This window comes from Aythya fuligula, chromosome 22 (genome assembly GCF_009819795.1).
Source record: "Aythya fuligula isolate bAytFul2 chromosome 22, bAytFul2.pri, whole genome shotgun sequence".
Classification (NCBI taxonomy): Eukaryota; Metazoa; Chordata; class Aves; order Anseriformes; family Anatidae; genus Aythya; species Aythya fuligula.
In genome coordinates, this window is record NC_045580.1 from 883,683 (window position 1) to 903,225 (window position 19,543).

A 19,543-nucleotide genomic window follows, 5' to 3' on the forward strand; every position below is an offset into this window, starting at 1 on the left:
ATTTTTTTCTTTTTCCTTCTTTTTTAAAGGGCAAACCAGAAGTTTAATTAATTGACAAGACCAAACCAAAACACTTGGTTTCTCCAATCATGAAACAAAGTAGCTTGGCTGGCTCTTTCAGCCACTTTAGGTGAAGACATGAGGGTTTTTGTCTCATTGCTTGCAGCGATGCTGATTTTCTCTCATCCAGAGCTTGCACCTCGCTTCCATCCTGCTGGGCTCCCCTCCTGCTGCTCCAGCCGCTGAGCATACCACAGCCTCAGCTGCAAATCCTTCAGCTGTTCCCTGTCTCAACATGAATTATATATTTTTCTTGCTGGGTTGCAGAAAAAAAAAAAAAAAGGAAAGAAAAAAAAGAAAGAAAGAAAAAAAAAGTGATGTGAGATTTATTTTCCAAAAAGACGCATTTTCTCTTTTGTCTCCATCTGAATAGTAATCGTTATGTTAACAAAGGCTATGTTAATGCCCTGTTGTATACAGCAACCACTATCTTTTTTTTGTGTTTAATTGTCGCACCTGTATTTAAAGCCTGTTACTGGGCTGGTGTTTGGGTAGGGCACTGCGGGACTGTCACAAGCAACAAATCTGCCACAGAGGCTTTCACCTCTCTGCTGCTTTTGCTGAATCCAGCCTGAGTGAAAACACAGCCCTTCGCAAATGACTTCCAGCTAATTCCACTCCAGGAGAATAAATTGGAGACAGGGACAGGCTCCATTTCTGTGAGAGGTGATTATTCTGGCATGCCACCTTAATTACGGGGGACGAAATGTGGAGCGCACCCTGATCCCCGGCTGGGGAAAGGCCCTCACAGCCACATCCCTGCCACGTGGGCTATGCGGCACTCACTGGCAGATCCACACTGCTACCACCTGCCCTGAGCATGAGCTGGGATTGCTAGGATGGAGCTTGTTAGGTCCTCCTGTTGCTCTCTTGCTCTTTTGAAGGACTTTGTGTGTCTATAAAATGGCCAAGGAACACTGGGGTCCTGGCACATTCCCAGCTGGTATTTCCATGCAATTAATTGCACTGCATTTTTGGGTTTGCTCTAAGCTTCACCCATTCCCAGAGCTGAAACACCCCACTAGAGCAGCTGAGGTACTCTGGCTTGTGCCTGGTAAAGATTTGCCTTGCTTTTCCTAATGAAAAAAAAAAAAAAAAAAAAAAAAAAAAAAAGAGAGAGAGAGAGAGGGAAAAAAAAAAAAAAAAAAAACACCACGCTTTCCTCTAACTGAAATAAAACCACTTTCTGTATCTTTATATATCATAAAGGTGCAGGGAAGGGCACAAACACCATTTTTATGTTTTAGGTGTACAATTCACATTTAACCTGCAGCCATCTGTTTCACCAGCAGCTTGGCAGGCAGAGGGGGCCCGAGATGCTCCTCTGCGTCCATGTTGAGCTCACTCCATTCCCACACTGCTCCGAGGCAGGCAGCTCCTGCTCTGCAGCTCCTGGGTGGGATTTCCTCCCTCTCAGCTGCATCCAGCCCCAAAAGGCTCCCTGGGAGCAGCCAGTAATGAGTCTTTGGTCATTGATGCCCTCAGAGCCCCCAGGTTTGGGGTTGATTTGGGGCTGTAGCTGTTTAAGGATGTTTGAGTCCCTCTGGGGCCAAGATGCTTGTGCCTCCCTTCAGATGGGAGTCCTTGGTGTCTCACAAAGATTGGGCTTGTGATGCAGCTTTCCTCTGAATGTGGGTACCATATGACCTTCTCCCTTCATTTCATAATGAACCAAATTTTTGAGACTGATACATGCCTTTAGAAATCGGATCATTTAGCCACCAGAAGCCCTGAGCAGAGAGGTACACCCCATGATGTGGCACATCTCGTTTCCCACCCATTTGAGACATCCCTCACCCATCTTCATCACCTGCTAATGAGGCCGGTGCTGCCTCACACCAAGGTACAAAGCCACCACAATGATTCCACCCCCTTGTAATACGGTGCTGACTATGGTCCAAAACTTCTTGGCTGTGCAGTGGGGGAGACCTGGACAGAAGCAGCACCCTGTCCCATGCAGTGACCACACAGACATGTGAGTCACTTCCTTGCCACTTTATTTCTTCATTGGGGGCATGTTTGGCGTGGCACAAGGCAGAGGAAGATGTGGACCCTGCTGTTAATTTACATGGCTTATTATTAACTAATAACGAATGGATTAGTCAGCATCTGGGAAGCTGCCTAGCAGGCAGGAAAGGGAGGGCTGGGAAGCGACCCTGGAGGTGGCTCTTTCCACAGGGCTCAGCCTGATATTTTATTTTTCCAAGGGCAGCCAGAGCTGAGAGGACACAGAGCTGATGGGGGGGTTTGAGGGGATCTTTTTTGTAATATCCACATGAACTGGAGTATCACTTCTAGCTCCTGGCCCCTCCTCGCTGCCATTCTCCCTACAAAAATCCCTGCCTGTTCTTGCTGCCACAAATGTAAACCCAGGCTCGGGATTGTTTCGAAGCAGGGAAAGTCTTTAGCGACCCTTAATTAAAGGGCGTTTGGGGAGTAAGGGCTGACGAGAGGTGACAGGAGAAGCGGGTGGCTCTGCTGCCTGGATGTGACCTTATTACGCCGCTCGGGCGGCTGCAGGTTGTTAGCGCTGTGATTAATGCCGGGGAGGTTTCCTCATCTGCTGGCGGTCCTGTAATTGGGGTGACGGGTAAAGAGGCAGAAAGCCGAGTAACCGGTGACTTTTGTCTTGGGATGGGAGAGACGAGGATGCTCCATTCCCAGTCCTGGGTTTTGAGCACTTCCCCAAGCGTCTGGTCCAACAGCCTGGTACTGGCACTCTGGGAGCCCAGGCCAGGAGATTTTGAACATGAAGCACCCTTCTTCATTTTCATTTTTTTTTTCTTCTTCCTTTCTTTTTTTTTCTCTCTAGATTCAGGAATGAAGCATTAGCCTTGAGAAATATTTCACAAGAACAGCTTGATGTTGACAATTTTCTTTGTACATGCATATATTTCACACCACACATAGGCATTTCTCTCCACATTATATACATATATAAATATATATTGTTTTGAAGATGTTGCACTCCACCTTGGTCTTCAGTGCCAAAGGATTTTGGGGGGTTTCCTTTTCTCCCCCATTTTGTTTCTGTTCCTCGTTCCTCAGCCTGCCCTCCTGCAGCAATCTTATGGGGGCATAAATGTGCTTCCCACACCTGGCTCTTACAGCCCTTGAGAAATCCTCTTTCTCTCTGTAGTTGCAGCAATACATGCCATTATATGTTATATGTTGTGCATTATATTATTTTGCTCAACAGAGTCAAGCTGGAGATACAACGGGAGGCGAGAGCAGTGGTGCTGCTGGTGGGACCCATTCCTGCTCCTGGCCCAGTGGGCACAGGCAGATGTTGGATGCAGGGCTTGGGGCAGCTCGAGCCCTCATTAGAATTCAGAGCACTGGGGGAGCAGGAACCTCCAGCTGCATCATTCTCTGTCTGCGGGTTTAATCCATAGTATGGATTAACAGGCAGTGAGTTTTCATTTTAATAAAGCAAAACCAGGTTTTGAATTACGGGTGCTCACCACAAAGCCATTGCTCACAGTGGGGTGACTTCACACCTCGTCCCTCACCCCAGTGATGCTGGGGCAGATCCCACCCATATTTCCCTTTCACTGTGCCTGGCCCTGCTGAGCTCCCCCCAGCTCCTCCATCCCTGGTCCCTGATGGCCCGTGGAGGTCATGGGGTCAGATGCAGAAACAAATCCCAGGGTATCTCACATGCTCTGCCCCTTCCTGCAGGGCTCTGAGTCCCTTGTGATCTTTGCTTTTAGGTTTCTGGGCTCAAGGGGTTGGGGCAGCTCTCTGCTGCTGAGCCTGAGGGTGCCTTCCACAGCATGGGCCGAACACAGCACCAGGAGTGAGATGCAGGCACTAGGAACAAGATACAAGCACCAGGAGTAAGCTGCAAGCACCAGGGGTGAGAAGCAAGCAGCAGGGGGGAAATGCAAGCACCAAGAGGGAGATGCAAGTGTCAGGAGGGAGATGCAAGCACCAGGAGCCTTCCAGTCCTTGGCAAAGCACACCTCCAGGCCTGGCTGCCCTTTTGAAAGTTGTACAAAACAAACAAACAAACAAACAACTGTGCAGGAGGAAAGGCTTGACCCCATCCCCTGAGATGTGTGCTGCTGCTTTAACCACAGCACCAGTCTCCTTCATGCACCCTGAGGGAGGCTTTGGGGATGCAGCTTCATCCTGTGGCTGAAATGGAGAGATGTCCAGGCTCCAGCTATTCAGAGATGAGGCAGTGAGATAAAAACATCTCTTGCTTTCCTTTCACACTTTGCTGACATCTGCGCACATTGAGCGCTGTGATATGGTAGGAGCGATATCACATGCATCCTGGATGTGCTAGAATATGTCCAGCAAAATAAAAAAAAAAAAAAAGAAAAACAACTAAAAAAGGAGAAATGCCTGACTGGAGCTCCAAACACTTAGTGGAAGGCTGTGGTGGGGAGAAGAGGTGGGTATACAAGAGCCCTTCCCAAATGGGAAACCTCAACCCTTCAAGAGCAGACAAAGCTCAGAAAAATGCCAGATCAATTGCACTACATTTATTTTTTGTTTGTTTAATACTAATAACAGAAAGGAGGGGAATGGCAAAGGATAAAGCTGTCACACGCCAAGCACAATCTGACAATGCTAAAGAGATTATCGAAGCCTCAGGAATTCAGTTATGGCTGGAATTGGCCAAATAAATCATTGCAAACCATTTATTCAATTATTTTAGCCCTATGGTTTTGGTTTATGAATTCCTTAATGGCACTGGGATCTTTACAAACTGTTATGTAAAATTCTGCATTAAGAACGGGATTCGTCTCATGTAACGAGACATTTAAAAGTTCAGCGTCTAATCCGAACGAGACATTTAGGCTTTTTTTTTTTTTTTTTTTTCACAGGGGGACCTTTACATAGTTCTTTAACAAAAGCTTGAACTGATATATTTTTATTGATTTTCTTGTTCCTGAAAAACAGATTTTCAATAAAAACCTCTTTTACTCGTAAGCCATTAAAAAAAAAAAAAAAAAAAAAAAATCCAGCCAAAATGCTTCAGGTGAAAATGTTATGAAATATCAAGAAAAACAACTTTCCATCGTGTTTCTGATATTTTTTGAAATGTTTCTCTTGTGCTAAGAAGCAAAAGAGGCAATTTTGGGATCAAACCAATCCTAGCTCTTATTCATCCATTGTTTCATTTGGGTTTGGGTGTAAAGCTCCGCACTATTCCTGCGGTGCCACGGGCAGAGGATTGAGCCCTTTGGCACCCAGCTGCAACGTGCTCCATCCTTTCACAGCCTGTGGAAAACTGTGTTCTTTCTTTTCTAGAAGACTTCACTGTCAATATAACCATTTTTGGGGTCATTTAGGTGGGGTAGCAAGCAGAGGGAAAGCTGGCCAGTGGCACTGAGGAAGAAAATTATGATCTTTAAGGTCCCTTTCAACCCCAACCATTCAATGACTCTATGAAAAGCACAGGCAAAGCCCCCACACCAGCTGCATCGACTGAGAAGGGCCATAAGCCCCGCAGGTCTAATTAAAGAGTGTTGTTATTTCTCTGCAGTGAGCAGTCTGGGAAGAGAGCTGTGCCTATCCGTCTTTTTCATGTTAAGGCATGGTATCAGCTGATTTTATTTGGAATAGCTTAATTTTCTATTTCCAGCTAGATATACCTTCCTTGGTGGAGGACATTGGGTTGAGATGCTCCTGTTTTTGGGGAGCAGGGTGAAAAACTGTGGTCTTGAGCTCTTGTGGCCTGCCTTTGCCTGCTTTTTCAAAATCTCAACCAAAATTATTTTTCGCAATCACAAATGTGCTTTCCAAATTATAAGCAACTTTTGCAGTCAATGGGTAGCCAGAGGCTTAGCGTGAGCCTGCTGAGGAACATGGTAGAGATGCTGCTCATGATGCCTTGTCTCCATATCAGCCTCTGGAAAGAATATTCAGATATTTTCTTTAGGGCTGCCCTTGCAGCACCCTGGCAGTTGTGCTGAAATGCTCATTAGCAGGAGGAAACGGAGAGCAGTATGAGCAGCACCAATTTCCCATATAGTGGTCCAGATTAGGCACACACATGTAGACCAATAAAAAACATTTAAAGGTCAGAAAATGCAGATAAGCACCAAGTAATCTGGGGAAAACCTCTGCTTGTGCACTGACCCTGCAGTTTGGAGGTTTGGGGCCTTTTTCCCCCAGAATGAGCTGACTTTTCCCGCAGTGTGGCGTAACGACGACGGCACCACGAGTTATTAAAACAAATGCCACCGCAGTGGCTCCTCTTCGCCGCGGTGCTGGCTTTGAATAATCTGGTTGCTCAGCCCACCGGCGGCTTGAAAGGAAACCTTTGGCAGGCGGTCACCCTCCAGCGCACCCGGGATGGGGTCGCTGGGCCTGCACCGCGCGCTCTGAATTGAAGCAGCCGACTGTGAAATAGGAATTACTGACAGCTCTTAAGTATATCAAGAGAACAGCCCTATTCCTTAATACAGAGCCACTAATAGACATCTAAAGACCTATAAACCAGACAATTCCTCTATATCATCCTAGTTAAATCAATGTAGTTATATTACCCTCATCATTTTCCCTTTAACGTTTATTACATTTTGCCACTGTAATTTATTTTTTCATATCCATCAGCCGATTAAAGACTTTATTCTGAAGATACACACATCCTTGTGACCTACTTGAAGCTGACCTAAACTGTTAAGTAAAAGCAATTTGGTGGAGGAGGTTAGGGTTTTTTTTGCCCTTCCTCTCTCCCTGTTATTTTTCCTTTCCCTGGCACTGGGAGCATTGGGACGTCCCATCCATGTCCTTGGAAAGTCTTTAGCAATTTTTTGTCTTATTTTTAAAGCAGTGACAGTGAAATACCAGTGCAGGAAGGAGGAGAACAGGACCGGGAGATATTTGAGCACATGGCTTTGCCTTTCCCAGCGCTGCAAGGAGAGCTGTGAAGCTGCTCCAGCACCAAGCTGCTCAAAAAGTTGCCCCGCTCTCATGCCATTGCCACTCCAGCACCTGCAATTATCTGCAATGGGAAAAAGGAGCAGTTCTTGAGTGCCATCTATTGAAACCATCCCTACGAGGTGGAGGAAAGCAGCCGGAGGGGCAGGATCCAGCCAACATCCCAGTGACGTCTGGGTCAGTGCTGCTCCCTCCACTCTGGCCATGGCCAGATCTGCTGTGTCCAGAGCCACCTCCTTCTGGCCAGGTTATTTCATTTTATTCATTCCTCTGCTTGAATTATTTAAGCATCCCCACTTAGACATTTATGTGTCCGGAGCCACTGCTCTTCCTCTATTTCCAAAGAGCATCATTTTTCACCCTTTATGCTGATGTACACCAATGCTCCCATTTTATTAGCTTCCTTCCCCCCTCCCCCCCCTTTTTTTGTTTTTGTTTTTGTTTTTGTTTTAGGAGGGATTATGGCAGCAGGTAGAGGATACTCCAGGTTTGCAGGTGATGTCCCCAGCTGGTAACAGGTGGCATGGTAACAGGTGGCAGTGTAATGGGATGTAGGGAGGTTCAGGTCATCCCAGTACCTGGGTGTGCATTGCTTAGCTTGAAGAAATGGGAGTAATTAAACTACAGAAATTAGGATCAAAACTGCCTAAGATCAAGGAAAAGCTTGCCATGAAGAGTGACAAGAAACAAACCCCAAGGGAGGCACTGAAGGGAAAACCTAACTTTCTTAGAGCTGGGGCTGCTGGATGCAGCTTTCCATTGGGAAGCAGCAGAGGCTGGGACAGAGCAAGACCATGCTCTGGGACCTTTTTTTATTTTATTCATTATTTATGATGGGCTTTTTGCTACTTTGTATTTATTACTGTAAGTAATGGGCAAATCCATCATATTTTTTCCCTCTGCTTTGCCCTCTGAAATGGAGCCATGCAGATGCAGGGTAGAGAGCATTGCTGAGTGAGGGAAGGCGGATAATTTCCAAATATCCACACAGAGAGGAAATCATACAAAAGTGCTGGCACACAATCAGCCAGAGATTGCAGCAAGGCAATTTAGCTCCCCTGACTCCTTCTCGCACAGCTCAGGGCACCGCAGCCATGACGAAGCCACCCTCACTCACCCCAGATGTGGCCAGCATTGCAGCCTGGAAGAGCTGAGTAGTTTTTCATCTTATTCTCTCAAATATTTTATTCTGCTGTGGGCACTCGGGTCGTGAGGCTCTCCCGACAAAACAAATCCCCCTTTCCATTAAGCACGATGCAATTAAGAGCAATCCCCCGACAGACCTGTTTCTCTCCATCATCTCGCAGGCTGGGTCCTCGGTACTGCATGGGCATTTAGCAGGGCAAGAATGGCTGCTCTGAGAGGTGCTTTGCTCCGGGAATTTTTTTTTATTTATTTATTTTTTCCTTAATTGTTTCCATTTTCTTTAGCTCAGTGAAGCTCTTTGTGCCTCATCCACAGGCCATTGAGAGAAATTACTGTCGGTCTATTCAAGCTCTGCAAAAATGATGCCCTGGATGCCAACAGATCCAGCCTTCAGCTTCTTTTTGAATATAAGATGATAACTGCACTCCCATGGCCATTTGAGAGTCCATGAGGCTGCAGAGGCTTTTGTGGCGGTTATACAGAGATGCTGCTCTGTTCTACACCAAAATCCTACTTTCTGACCCTTAAATTGGCCAAAACAACAAGTTTTTGACCATACGGAGGAGTAAGAAAAGTTTTACCCACGGTCTGAAATTAGGAGTTAGTTACCTTGGGAACTAGATTTATCTCTTTTCTCGTACATACTTAATGCAGCCCATCACAGGGAAAGCACTTTTAATAACCAATTGATGGGGAATTGCAGGATAAATTATGCATCCCATGCCTAGCTGCGGCACAGTGCTGAGTTATGGACTTCTCTCTCCTGCTCTGGCACCCGAGAACCCTGCATCAAACCCACCCATACTCTCTGGGAATGTTACATCCGTTAGGAATAGCATTTTTGCTGGGAAAATATTTTTTTTTTTACTTGCCCAGAGCAGATCACCAAATTCCTAGAATGCAGTCTGGCTGGCGTTGGCCTCAAAGTGGAGCAAAGGGTGAAACTTAAAGTTAAGAAAATGTGATGAAGATGAAGAAGGGGAAGAAAGTGATATATTTAACATCTGTGAAATATACATAGTCCTCCCGCAACGAATTAAGGGAGGTTCTCCCCATGATGTTACAATCTCAATGAAAAACTTTCAATGTGGCTTGTAAATTGCATTTTTAAAATTCATCCTGTTTGAAATATTAATCCCACATGTTATTAATAACATGAGGAAGAAATATATGTATGAAGTGAGGGTTTTTATCATATGACTATTACTTTAATTCACAGTTTGTCCTTTTCAAGAAGAAATCCATTCTCTGGACATCGTTATAAGATAAAAACTTAAATCACATTTGCTGTTAAATTTTTCATCTGAGCCTGATTCTCTTTTAATATCCCAATTTTATAAAATAATAATGTGTCCAGCTTGGGGTGTGTATGTGTGAAAAACAAGTCTCACACAGATTTTAAACACTCTCATCCACCCTTCATTTTCAACCATGTGCTGTGAAGCTGGAAAAGTTACCGGGGACTTTTGTCACCTCAGTGCAACTTCTGCCTCCGGCTCTGCAGCTCGGCAGGGCTGTGCTGCAGCATGGGGAGTGCTGCGCGGGGAGCTGCTCCCTCCAGCACCCCGCATTTGCCAACCATAGCCTGGCGCTGAGCTGTGTAGCTGGGATGACATTCATCTCTGCCTCCCTGAGGTGCCGATGAGGCACGTTGGAAATTCAGCCGAAGCATCAGGCGAGGGCAATGTTAAGCCGAAGAAATAAAAAATAATCGAGCAGCGCTTTCCCCTTGACTTATCTGCCTTGGCAGAATTCCGGGCCTGCTGTTCAGGAAACATCTTCCATCTCCCCTGCTCTCCTGAGGGATGCTGCCAGCCTGGGCTGGCATTAATTTTCCTCTCCCCTCTTTCCAGTTTGCTCCCAAAGGTGCTGCTCTCCCTCCTGCGCTCCATTAGTTGCTGTTGTGGATAATGCACTTGCCACTGAACCTGCGGATATGTCCATACTCAATTTTGCCTGAGGAAAGGTGGGTCCCTGACACATAAATGAAAAAATAATTTTTAATTAAACTCACAGCAATGGGGCTTTTATTGTTGGCATCAGGTAAGCAGAGCCCAGCAGTTGCAGGCTCCCCACTGCCTGCAAATGCCGGCAGTTTGTTGAACCGCTTTGCCAAGAAAAGTGTTATCGGAAGCCTTGCTCCCCCATATACCTCTCTCTATTTCGCCCTGCTACCCTATGGGCAATGCCTGACTTTTGGGGCAGTTTCTTGGTGCACTGTGAGACTTCGGGAGAGTAGCTTTGATGCCTGAATGGCCACGCCACACCTTCGTTTTGGGCTCCTGGTGAGACACAACACAATTTGCAAGTTGTGAAATCCCAGGAAAAGGCTAAAATATTTGCCTGTGTAAGAGAAAAATTGGGAGAGATAACAGAACTGGCAATGCCCCAGCATCAGGAGTCTCCAGCTTTTAATTAAGTAAGTTCACGGCAAAATTGGCAGGGTCTTATCTATAGCATGCACTTCCCTGCTGCTAACTCGTTGCAGCACCCCGTCCCGCTCCACTGCTGCAAGCTGCACTGGAAAGGGAGCTCGAGGTGGCAGTGGGGACACAGATCGACGGACACCCAGCAGCGTTCCTAGCCCAGATGGGCTCACCGCCTCCTATTTCATGATAAAAGCTCAAAAACAGGGCGGTTTGGGCTTTATTTCCCCCTCCTTTAAAGAAAATAATAAATAAATCACATTGAAAGCTGTTTCTTTTTTTTTTTTTTTTCCAGCTGCCCCAATTATCCCATTTGTTCAAAGCAAAATCTTGCAATTCGAGGCATTTTATTTATTCTGCCCAAGCCGTGTTTACAATGCCGCATCGGAGCAGCAGGGTTGAGTTAAGCGGTGCTGGTGGTTAGGGAGGGAGGGAAGGGGGGGGGGGGGTCTTGTTGGAAAAAAAAATGAAAAGGAGAAAATTAGAAAGAGCGATTTTAAAAACTCAGACATCAAAGGCATCATTTATATTTCAAATCATGGGGAAATAACTTTATAATGAGGAATCATAACGGGAAACTGAAGACTCCGGCATTATTACAGCTCCAGCTTCAAAACCCTCCCATTGTTCCAGATGAGATGAGAGAAGAAAAAAAAAAAAAAAAAAAAAAAAAAAAGGAACAAGTCGGGAAATTAGAGGGAAAACTGGAATAAGTTATTAATCCTTAAAGGAACATCTCTCTGGTGGGAAGGGACCCTGCCAAAAACATGGGTGCTATGCTGGCTCCTGCATCACACATCTGGCTCTAAGCACCCTTCTCCCCTTTGCTGGGGGGGGGGGGGTGTTGAGCTTTTATTTTTGGCATGGCCAACCCCCATCACAAGTGATGCTGATGTCCCTGGGGTGCTGCTGAGTATCTCCTGTAGCACCCAAACCCAAATTGGATTTTGGGGGGTTATAACAAAGGGTTTTATCCCAGGGGCTTGGCCCTGCTCATTGCAATTGGCTCAGAAAGACATGATAAAAAGCACCTTTTGTTGCTCCATGCAGCCATGAGTAAAAGACAGAGGAGTGTAGTGAGGATTAATTAGTTAATGTCTGTAAAGCATGATATAGCTCGCCAAGTATTACTAATATTGTCCCATTCAAAAGAGAGCGCTCTGCTTATGATTAATTATTATTATTACAACCACTTTGGCAGCAGCAGGGAAAATAATCCAAAGGGTTTATTTGGAAATGAAATGCCCAGTTTCCCCTCTGGAGCACTTGGGGAAAAAAAGCATCGTGCTATTTGCAACGCCCGAGGAAGCAGCTATGAGGAGATAAGGGCTTCTTGGGAAGCAGGGGCTACAAAGGCAGCAGCAGGAGGAGCTAAGTGCCCTGCCGAAGCCTGAGCCTCTGCACTGAGTTGGGCATCACGCCATGAAGACAGCGCCAGGATCCTGAGCATCCCCTGAGCCCCCAGAAAGACCAAATCCCTTGTGAAAGGCTCAAACAAGTGCCAGGACACAGAGGGACTATGTCAGAGCATGGCCAGAGCTCATTTCTCCCATCTTTTCCATCTATTGCTGAGCTTTGAAGGTTTTGGGAACTCAGCCCCAGTTTCATCTAATTCCTCGTGTTCTTTATAATTGGACTCATGCACCTAAGCCCCTTTGGCAAATCTCAGCTTTAATCACCTGGCACCCTGGTTCAACATCAGTTCAGTTATTAGCATCTCTAATTACTATTAAAACATCTCTCTCCTCCCAACTTGCCAGCTGTTGGCTTCGAAAATGAAACACAGGTTCCAGTGAGCTTGTCGCTTGCACCTGTCTGGATGTCTATAGTCTTTCGGAGCAGGGAGCTGCCAAGGGTGGATTCATCCTGTCCAGAATAAGTGGTGGTGTGGGCTGGAGGAGAAAAAGATTTGCTTTCTGCAAGTTTTGTTCTCTTTTGGTCAGCAGTGGTCATTTCCAAGGCATTTTTTGCTGCTCATTTGTAGGGAGGCAGAAGTGAAGGGGCTCCTCACTGCCAGCAGTGAAATGGAAATGTTGCTGTCCCTCTAAGGGTTGGGGCCCTCCAAAATGAGAGGGATACAGCTCTGTGTACTGCTCCATATGGATGCACATCTGCAGTCAAAACTATGCCAAACTTGCTATGAGACTTGCCCTTCCTGTGCCTCAGTTTCTTCTCAAAACATGGAGCTGTGGTGCTCAACTTGTGAAAAACACCTCTGAAAAACACACCATATCATCATCAGGTTTCAGCCTTACTTTACTACAACTTCTCGATGTGATTTCAGGTTTAATCTGGTACTGAGGACAGATCAACACCGTTCTGCCATGTACATTTGAGTGCTTTTCTTTCTCTGTTACAGTCACAAACTCCAATGGAAAACTGAACACCACTTCTCCCTCTCCCCTTTGCACCAGCCTCTTCTTGGAAGGAGCAAACAGTTTGTCATGAACAAGCAGGCAGATACATTTTTGTCTGATTTGCGTCCATGCATATATCCCGCAGCTGAGGGATGTGTTTGTTATGCAGAATTGCTTGTGCCACTCTCCTGGGGACAACATTTGGCTGGCAGATAAATCCTTACCTAGGCTGCTCCGTGTCAGCTCCGTACAGCAGCCGAGCATTAATATGCTGCCCTACCGCTGGATGATTTATGTCACTAAGCAACACAGCATGAACTGCAATTTTTACAATCAAATATACAATTTACGCTACATTTTTGGGTGCATATTTTAGCAGATGAGCTTAAAATCACTTGCCAGCAGTTCTTGAGCCACTAAGGATTTGGGAAAGTCCCAGCCAGTACCACAACCCCTGCATGGGGGTGAGTTAAAACCCACTGCTGCACCGGGCGAACATTTGAAGTCATTGAACACCAATGCAGCACTGCAGTCAGTGAAGAGGGGGGCTCCTTTTCCTGTTTTTTTTTCACCCCAAATCATGGGATCACTGGAAAAGACCTTCAAGATCATCTGGTCCAACCATAAATCCTCCAAGTGCTTCTGATTTTGCTGTCTTGCTTTCCCCCTTGCATCCCTTGGGTGCATCTCTAGGGATGCTCAGGGATGCTTGGGGATGCTCAGGGATACTGGCATTAGGGAGCCTTCTCTGAAAGGAGCTGCTCAATGACACCATGCTCACAGCCTCCCCGTGGGCTTGGGGAGGATTTCCCCCCGCAGCTGATGGCAGGCGTGAGGCAGCTCAACACTTACTGGAATGGCAGCTATGAATTTTTCATAGGAGCGAGGAAATTTGAGACCTGGTTTGGTTGTTTTATTAAACATACAAGCAGGCATCCTTCAGGGAAGACATTGCGGGCAATTACGGTGCTGTGATTGGCATGGTGGATAACAGAGCTGTACAGATGTTAATACCTAATTTGCTGCAGCGTTTCGCCCCAGGGAGATCTAACTAGGAAAAGAGGCAATTTGTTTCGGTTCAAAACCCCAGGAGAAGTCCACCCCAGTGGAAAGAGAAGAAGAGTTTGGATAACTCAATTAAGCATCACGGGCTTTAACCCAAAGGTGCAGTGAGGTCTCCAGACCCAGCAATGTAAGGCAGAGGGGCTGGGGAAGTCACCTACGCTCCCATTAGGGCTGCCTCCTAGTTTTTGTCTAAAAGAGACGTGCAGCAGTTTGGGCCTCAAATGTAGGCTGTTAGTTTGTGTGAATTGGTTATAACAGTGCCTTTCCAATTACAGAAATTGCATTTTAATTTAAGGAAAGGATTACAGAGGCAGAAGATGAGAAAGAGCAATCTTGACCACTAATTAAAATTAAATATCTTTCCTACAGAAAACCTTTGCCTTTATATAAAAAGCAAATGGTTACACTTTGCTCAGTGCAAATATTCCCAAATGACAGCATTGCACTGCAGAGCAAGGGGCTGCCATGGCCACAAAAAGGTTTCTTGTAACCCAAATGGCACGAGATCCTGTTCACAACATGTAGAAAACCAAAAAATCCCACTGCATAGAAGAAACCACGAGACCAAAGTCTGCTGAGAGCCTCAATGCTTAACAGGAGGCACAAATCTGTATTTGGTGCTGTGGATAAATTTTGAAGGGACTCAGAGATGCAGAGCTTGGTGTATGCATGTTGAGAGCATCACTGCAGGATTCAGTCTCCTTTCACAAATTCCTATAGCCCTGGTAAGGGGATTATGGTCAAGGAAGCAGGAGCAATGATGCCTGTGTTGCCCAATAGCATCCCACTAAACCAAGAGAAAAACAGAGGAGCCACCCAAAGCCTGAAGCAATGCCAAGGCTTTTAGAAAGGCAGTCTGTGCATAAAGCTAAAGCCACTCTTTTCCACCTGGGAACATATAATGGTCCATATATCCACCTCCCTGTCCACAACGACGTGAAAATGGACTCCTGGCTGACTGTATATGAATGTACGACTATGCTCGGCAGCGTGTTCAGGGACCACGCGATGCGCAAAACAGCAATTCATCGCCACTTTCTCCTCTTACTCCTGCTAAAAGTTCGTGCTGGCATTTCTTGTGGCTCGTTTCAGCTCTTGAGTTTTTTCTTTAATCAATTTCAGGTGGGAAAAGCCTCGAGCTGAAGCACTGCTCATTCTTGGAGTTGAAGTAATGTGAAAATTGGTGGGTTTTGCCTTAAATCCCTTGATCCTGGAGTTGTATGGGAGTCCCAGCTTTTATTAAAAAGCAAGGTTGGTGGCTTTGGCAGGACTAAGCCTGGAAACAGGAACTATAAGGGGCCTGAGGAGAAGAAGGTGAATAAAAACATCCTCCAAAGTAGTTAGAGATATTTATTACGATGGGGACTTTTTAAAACAGCTTTATGATTCGAGAAATCAGCCTTTGAATCATACCTGATGTCTCCCATACAGCTCGGACACAAAAGTAGAAATCCACAGGAAGGAGTGGATCTGGGCAGTGAAGCCAGCTCCCAGCACGCAGCCATCTGTAGGGCACTGTCTTTTCCCTGGGGTCCCCAGCACTGCTTTGTGCTTCCCTAGGCCCAGTGAAGGATCTCGCCCTAAAGAGCTCAGCTCGTTTATGACCCCAAACAAAGTGAAACCCCAGCCAGAAAGTGCACAGTCCAACTGCAGAAAGGCGAGTTTGCCCCACAGGGCAGCAGCAAACTGTCAGCTGCCTCGACAGCTGTCAATCACATCCATCATCAGAGCTGTGCCGCGCTTGGAGAATTAACTCTGCTGGTATTTATCACATTCCCAGCTGAAGCCCAGCTCACTTGAGAGCACAAATGCAGATTGCAATCACTCCATTGCCTGGGAGTCTCGCGCAATTTGTTTCCCATTATGGCTCTGCTGAAGTCTGAAGGCATCAGCACGGACTATTTTCCCTGCCGGGTGCTGACAGGGCATGTTGAGGTGTAATGAGGCTATTTGGGGATGTAGTTCCGGTAAACGCTGCTAATTCCATTCCCTGTCAAAGGCAGATTTGTCCCTGGTGTTCCCATGCTGGATGTGAGAGCTCAATCCAACATTGAGGTGTGAGAGCTCAGATTGTAGCTGATAGAAAACCTATTTTTTAAAAACCTTCATTTTCTACAACCTGTTTTTGAGTCCTGCATGCATTCTGCTTTTCCTGGGCCCATCTGGCTGTGAGGCTGCCTGGGGGATGTGGCTGCTGAACAAGCCAAGCACCCCCATCCTCCTAGTCTCATCCCAGCATCTCCACCACGTGATATCTGTCACACCTTGACTTCCACGGTGACCAAATTCTGACCTGAGTCAGGTCAGGGACAAATTCCCATCGCACCCTCCCACTTCCATGGGTGGGACGTGCCTGTGCCCTCTCCTCCCAAATAATCTGGGGTTCCATCCCCTCCATCCTTTGTGGCAGACAGAGGATGTGGCTGTGTTGCTCACTTGCCCTTAGCCCCAGTGGGATGAGATTTGCAGCTGTGTTCTTCAAGGCTGTATTGCTGAACAAGAATATTTTTTTTTCTTTTCCGTTCCCTGTTTTTTCCCTCTCTCTAAATTAGAGTCCCTGGTAAGAGATTTATCAGCACACAGACCCAGACTTTTATTTATTTACTTTGCTATCGTTACCAAGCTGTTGGTCTCCTTTGTCTGCAAACTCAGTTACATTGCCGTGCAGGTGACACAGCCGTCAATCCAGAGGCTAGAAAGTTCCCTCCAGTGGCAAAAAAAGCAGAGAAACAAAATAAACACCAACTTACTCTGCAGATTTGGGTCCCAAATCTTTTCCACCCCACTGACAACACCTAAAGAATCAATATAAATAAATAAGGAATTTGTTTTATTCTTGGAGGCATGGAAAGCTTTGAGAGCTTTTGTAGACTGATAAAATGCTGGGAACAGAATTATTTAGTGAGAAATGATCCCAGCAATGGTACTTGGTGAACTTTGCTGCACCTCACAGCTGGGCGAGATGTACACAACCTATGTATGACATTTGGGGCATCAGACGTTAAATCAAGGTGCAAAGAAACCTGTATTCATCCCCAAAGAAAAGGCTGGTCCCTCACCAAGATAACCTGATGGAGGCTTCAGATGAAGGCTTCCATTCCTTCTTCTCCTTCCCACATTCGGATGCTATGACCTGCAGGGGCTCGCTCGCAGCCGGCTGTGAGCTTCCGCACATTGGGTAATGTTCCAGCCACACCGGCTGTTGCTTTTTCTCCAGTATAAAATATATGCTGAAACCAAGATGTTTCACAGAAATGTTTTGTGAGCTTCATATGCTACCTGTCCATGGACACCTGTTTCCAGGTTTCCAGGACGTGTTCTCATCTGGGATCAGAAACTTGCTGATTTTCTGATTTTTTCCTCAGCACAATGGGGTGGGGATGCTGCTGGAGCCTACCCTCTGCTACTGAGCACAAACACAAAGTATGTGAATACTGGAAGAAGAACTAAATATCTCCTAGGGAAGAAGCTGGGGAAAAGGAGTTTTTGGACTTTGCACCAGCAGACCTGCATCCTCAGCAAGCCTGTCTGTTATTTCTGTCACCCAGAGTGGAGACTTTAATAACTCGAGAGGACAAAAAGCTGGGCTTGTTGTCAGAGGCATGCACAGAAAGGCTGATGCTGTATCAATTAAGATAAGAGTGCGGTCTGTAGGCAGCGCACAAAACCAAGGAAATGCGTTAACCTCTCATTTCCTTGCTTTTGAGGCATACAATATGTACAGCAGTGCCTAACCAGATGTGACACACGGTAGATTATGGCTGTTAATGAATGACCCAATTTTTATTTATTTCTTTTTTTCTTCCTGGACATTAGTAGATCCTGAGAGCTACTAGGATGTGGAACAAAATCTTTGCTGAAGATTCCTCCCTGGTGAACTTCTTTCACTGCAGTTAGCCTTACGGTAGCAGCAAGCATGCTTTTGTCACCTGCAGGTTGTCTTTTCAGGGATGATCCAGAATCTCACTTCATCCCCACTTTAGAGCACTGTCCCAATGTCTCACCTGATGGCACTCTGGAAGTGAATTGCCCAGAGATATGGTGGAGGAGAATTTGCCCTGCTCACTCATACAGCTCCTTAGGGCTGCTGTAGTGTGCATGCATCCTTCTCCTCCTCGTGAGGAAAAGTGGAGATGTTCACTGAATTATGTTTTAACAGCAAAAAGAAATCTTCAAATTGCAAAAGGCACTTGACAGAAAGGTTTTCTGACCATTAACCCCCATGGGGCTGATAGCACTGCCACGGGCTCAGCTGATTCAAGTACAAAATGGAACCTTCCAAAACCAAATCAGAAAAAAACCCTGTCCCAATTTCAGCCCAAGACTTTGCCAATGCCACTCTGGTCTCTGACACAGTAAGGGAAGAAGATAGCCCATCTGTTAACAACTTCTCTGTCCAGGAGTCCTCAGTTATGAGCAGTGCGAGGTATTTCAATTATTCATTACTGCATATGATGAAATATCTCACTGGTGCAGCATGCTCTCATTTTGCAGTTGGGATTTTAATTGCGAAAGAATGGGTTGAATGGCTGTCATGCACAGTTGCAGGTATACTGGGCAGTGTGCAGGAGTGTGTCAGTGAAGAGTCTGAGCCCATTCTGGCCCAACACTACTACAAATCTCTCCTGGAGTCAAAATCCCAACCGAAAATGAGCTCAAAAAGTTTAATACATAATTGAAATAAAATTTCTATTTCCCCTTTGGATTATCTTACAAAATTTTAATTTCACAGAAAAGTCATTACTTCGTTTTGCTAATCCTTCAGATCAGCTCTGTACGGAGGATGATCTGGAACACTATTAGAGTCCCTAATAAGATATCATTTTCTCCTCAAGCACAGTCAGTAAGGTCTGAACAAACAACTTGAAGCTGCTTGTTCAGCTCTGCTTTGGACAGGCTGGTTTGGCAGCCTCCTGAACTCAGCTGTGTTTCTTCTCCTCTGGCTCCTCAGGTGAACAGACGTGACCAGATGTGTCTGGGGCTGCCTTCCTGTGCCGCAATGGCTGCATAGGAAGATGTACATGTATGTTGGGGTAACAACATGAACCCAAAATATGCCCATGAAAATCAGTCCGTTCATGCAATGAGACAATTCCCTGGGTGGAGATGCAATAGGAGAGATGTGTTTTAGCTGCAAGAGGAGCTAAATGGCTGTGAAGAAGGTGGTTTTACCTCAATCCTAGAAATAAACAGAGATATGCTCCTAGTCCGTGCTGGACCTTGCACCTCCCTCCATCTCCCAAACCACCACACTGGAGGAAAAATCTTCGTGTTTATACCAGTGCTCCCCACTGGTGCCATGGGTGTCTCCATCATGGTGGGAAGGGCAGAGGGGACCTCTCCATCCACCCAACATCCCCATGCTCCTCACTTTCCCAGCAAAGCCCAGCTTTGCAGGCAAGAAGACAGCTGCCAGCAGTGGTGGGGAAGGAGCTGACAAACCTTAAAGGTTGGATGACTGCTCCAACAGAGCCCCCAGGGACGCAGGACCCTTTCTGCTTTGGGCTGGGGGACACTGAGCCAAGATCTGCTCAGGGTTGTGTGAGACCACGGCTCCCACTAGTGGCTTGTCCTAGAAGCAATCACCTG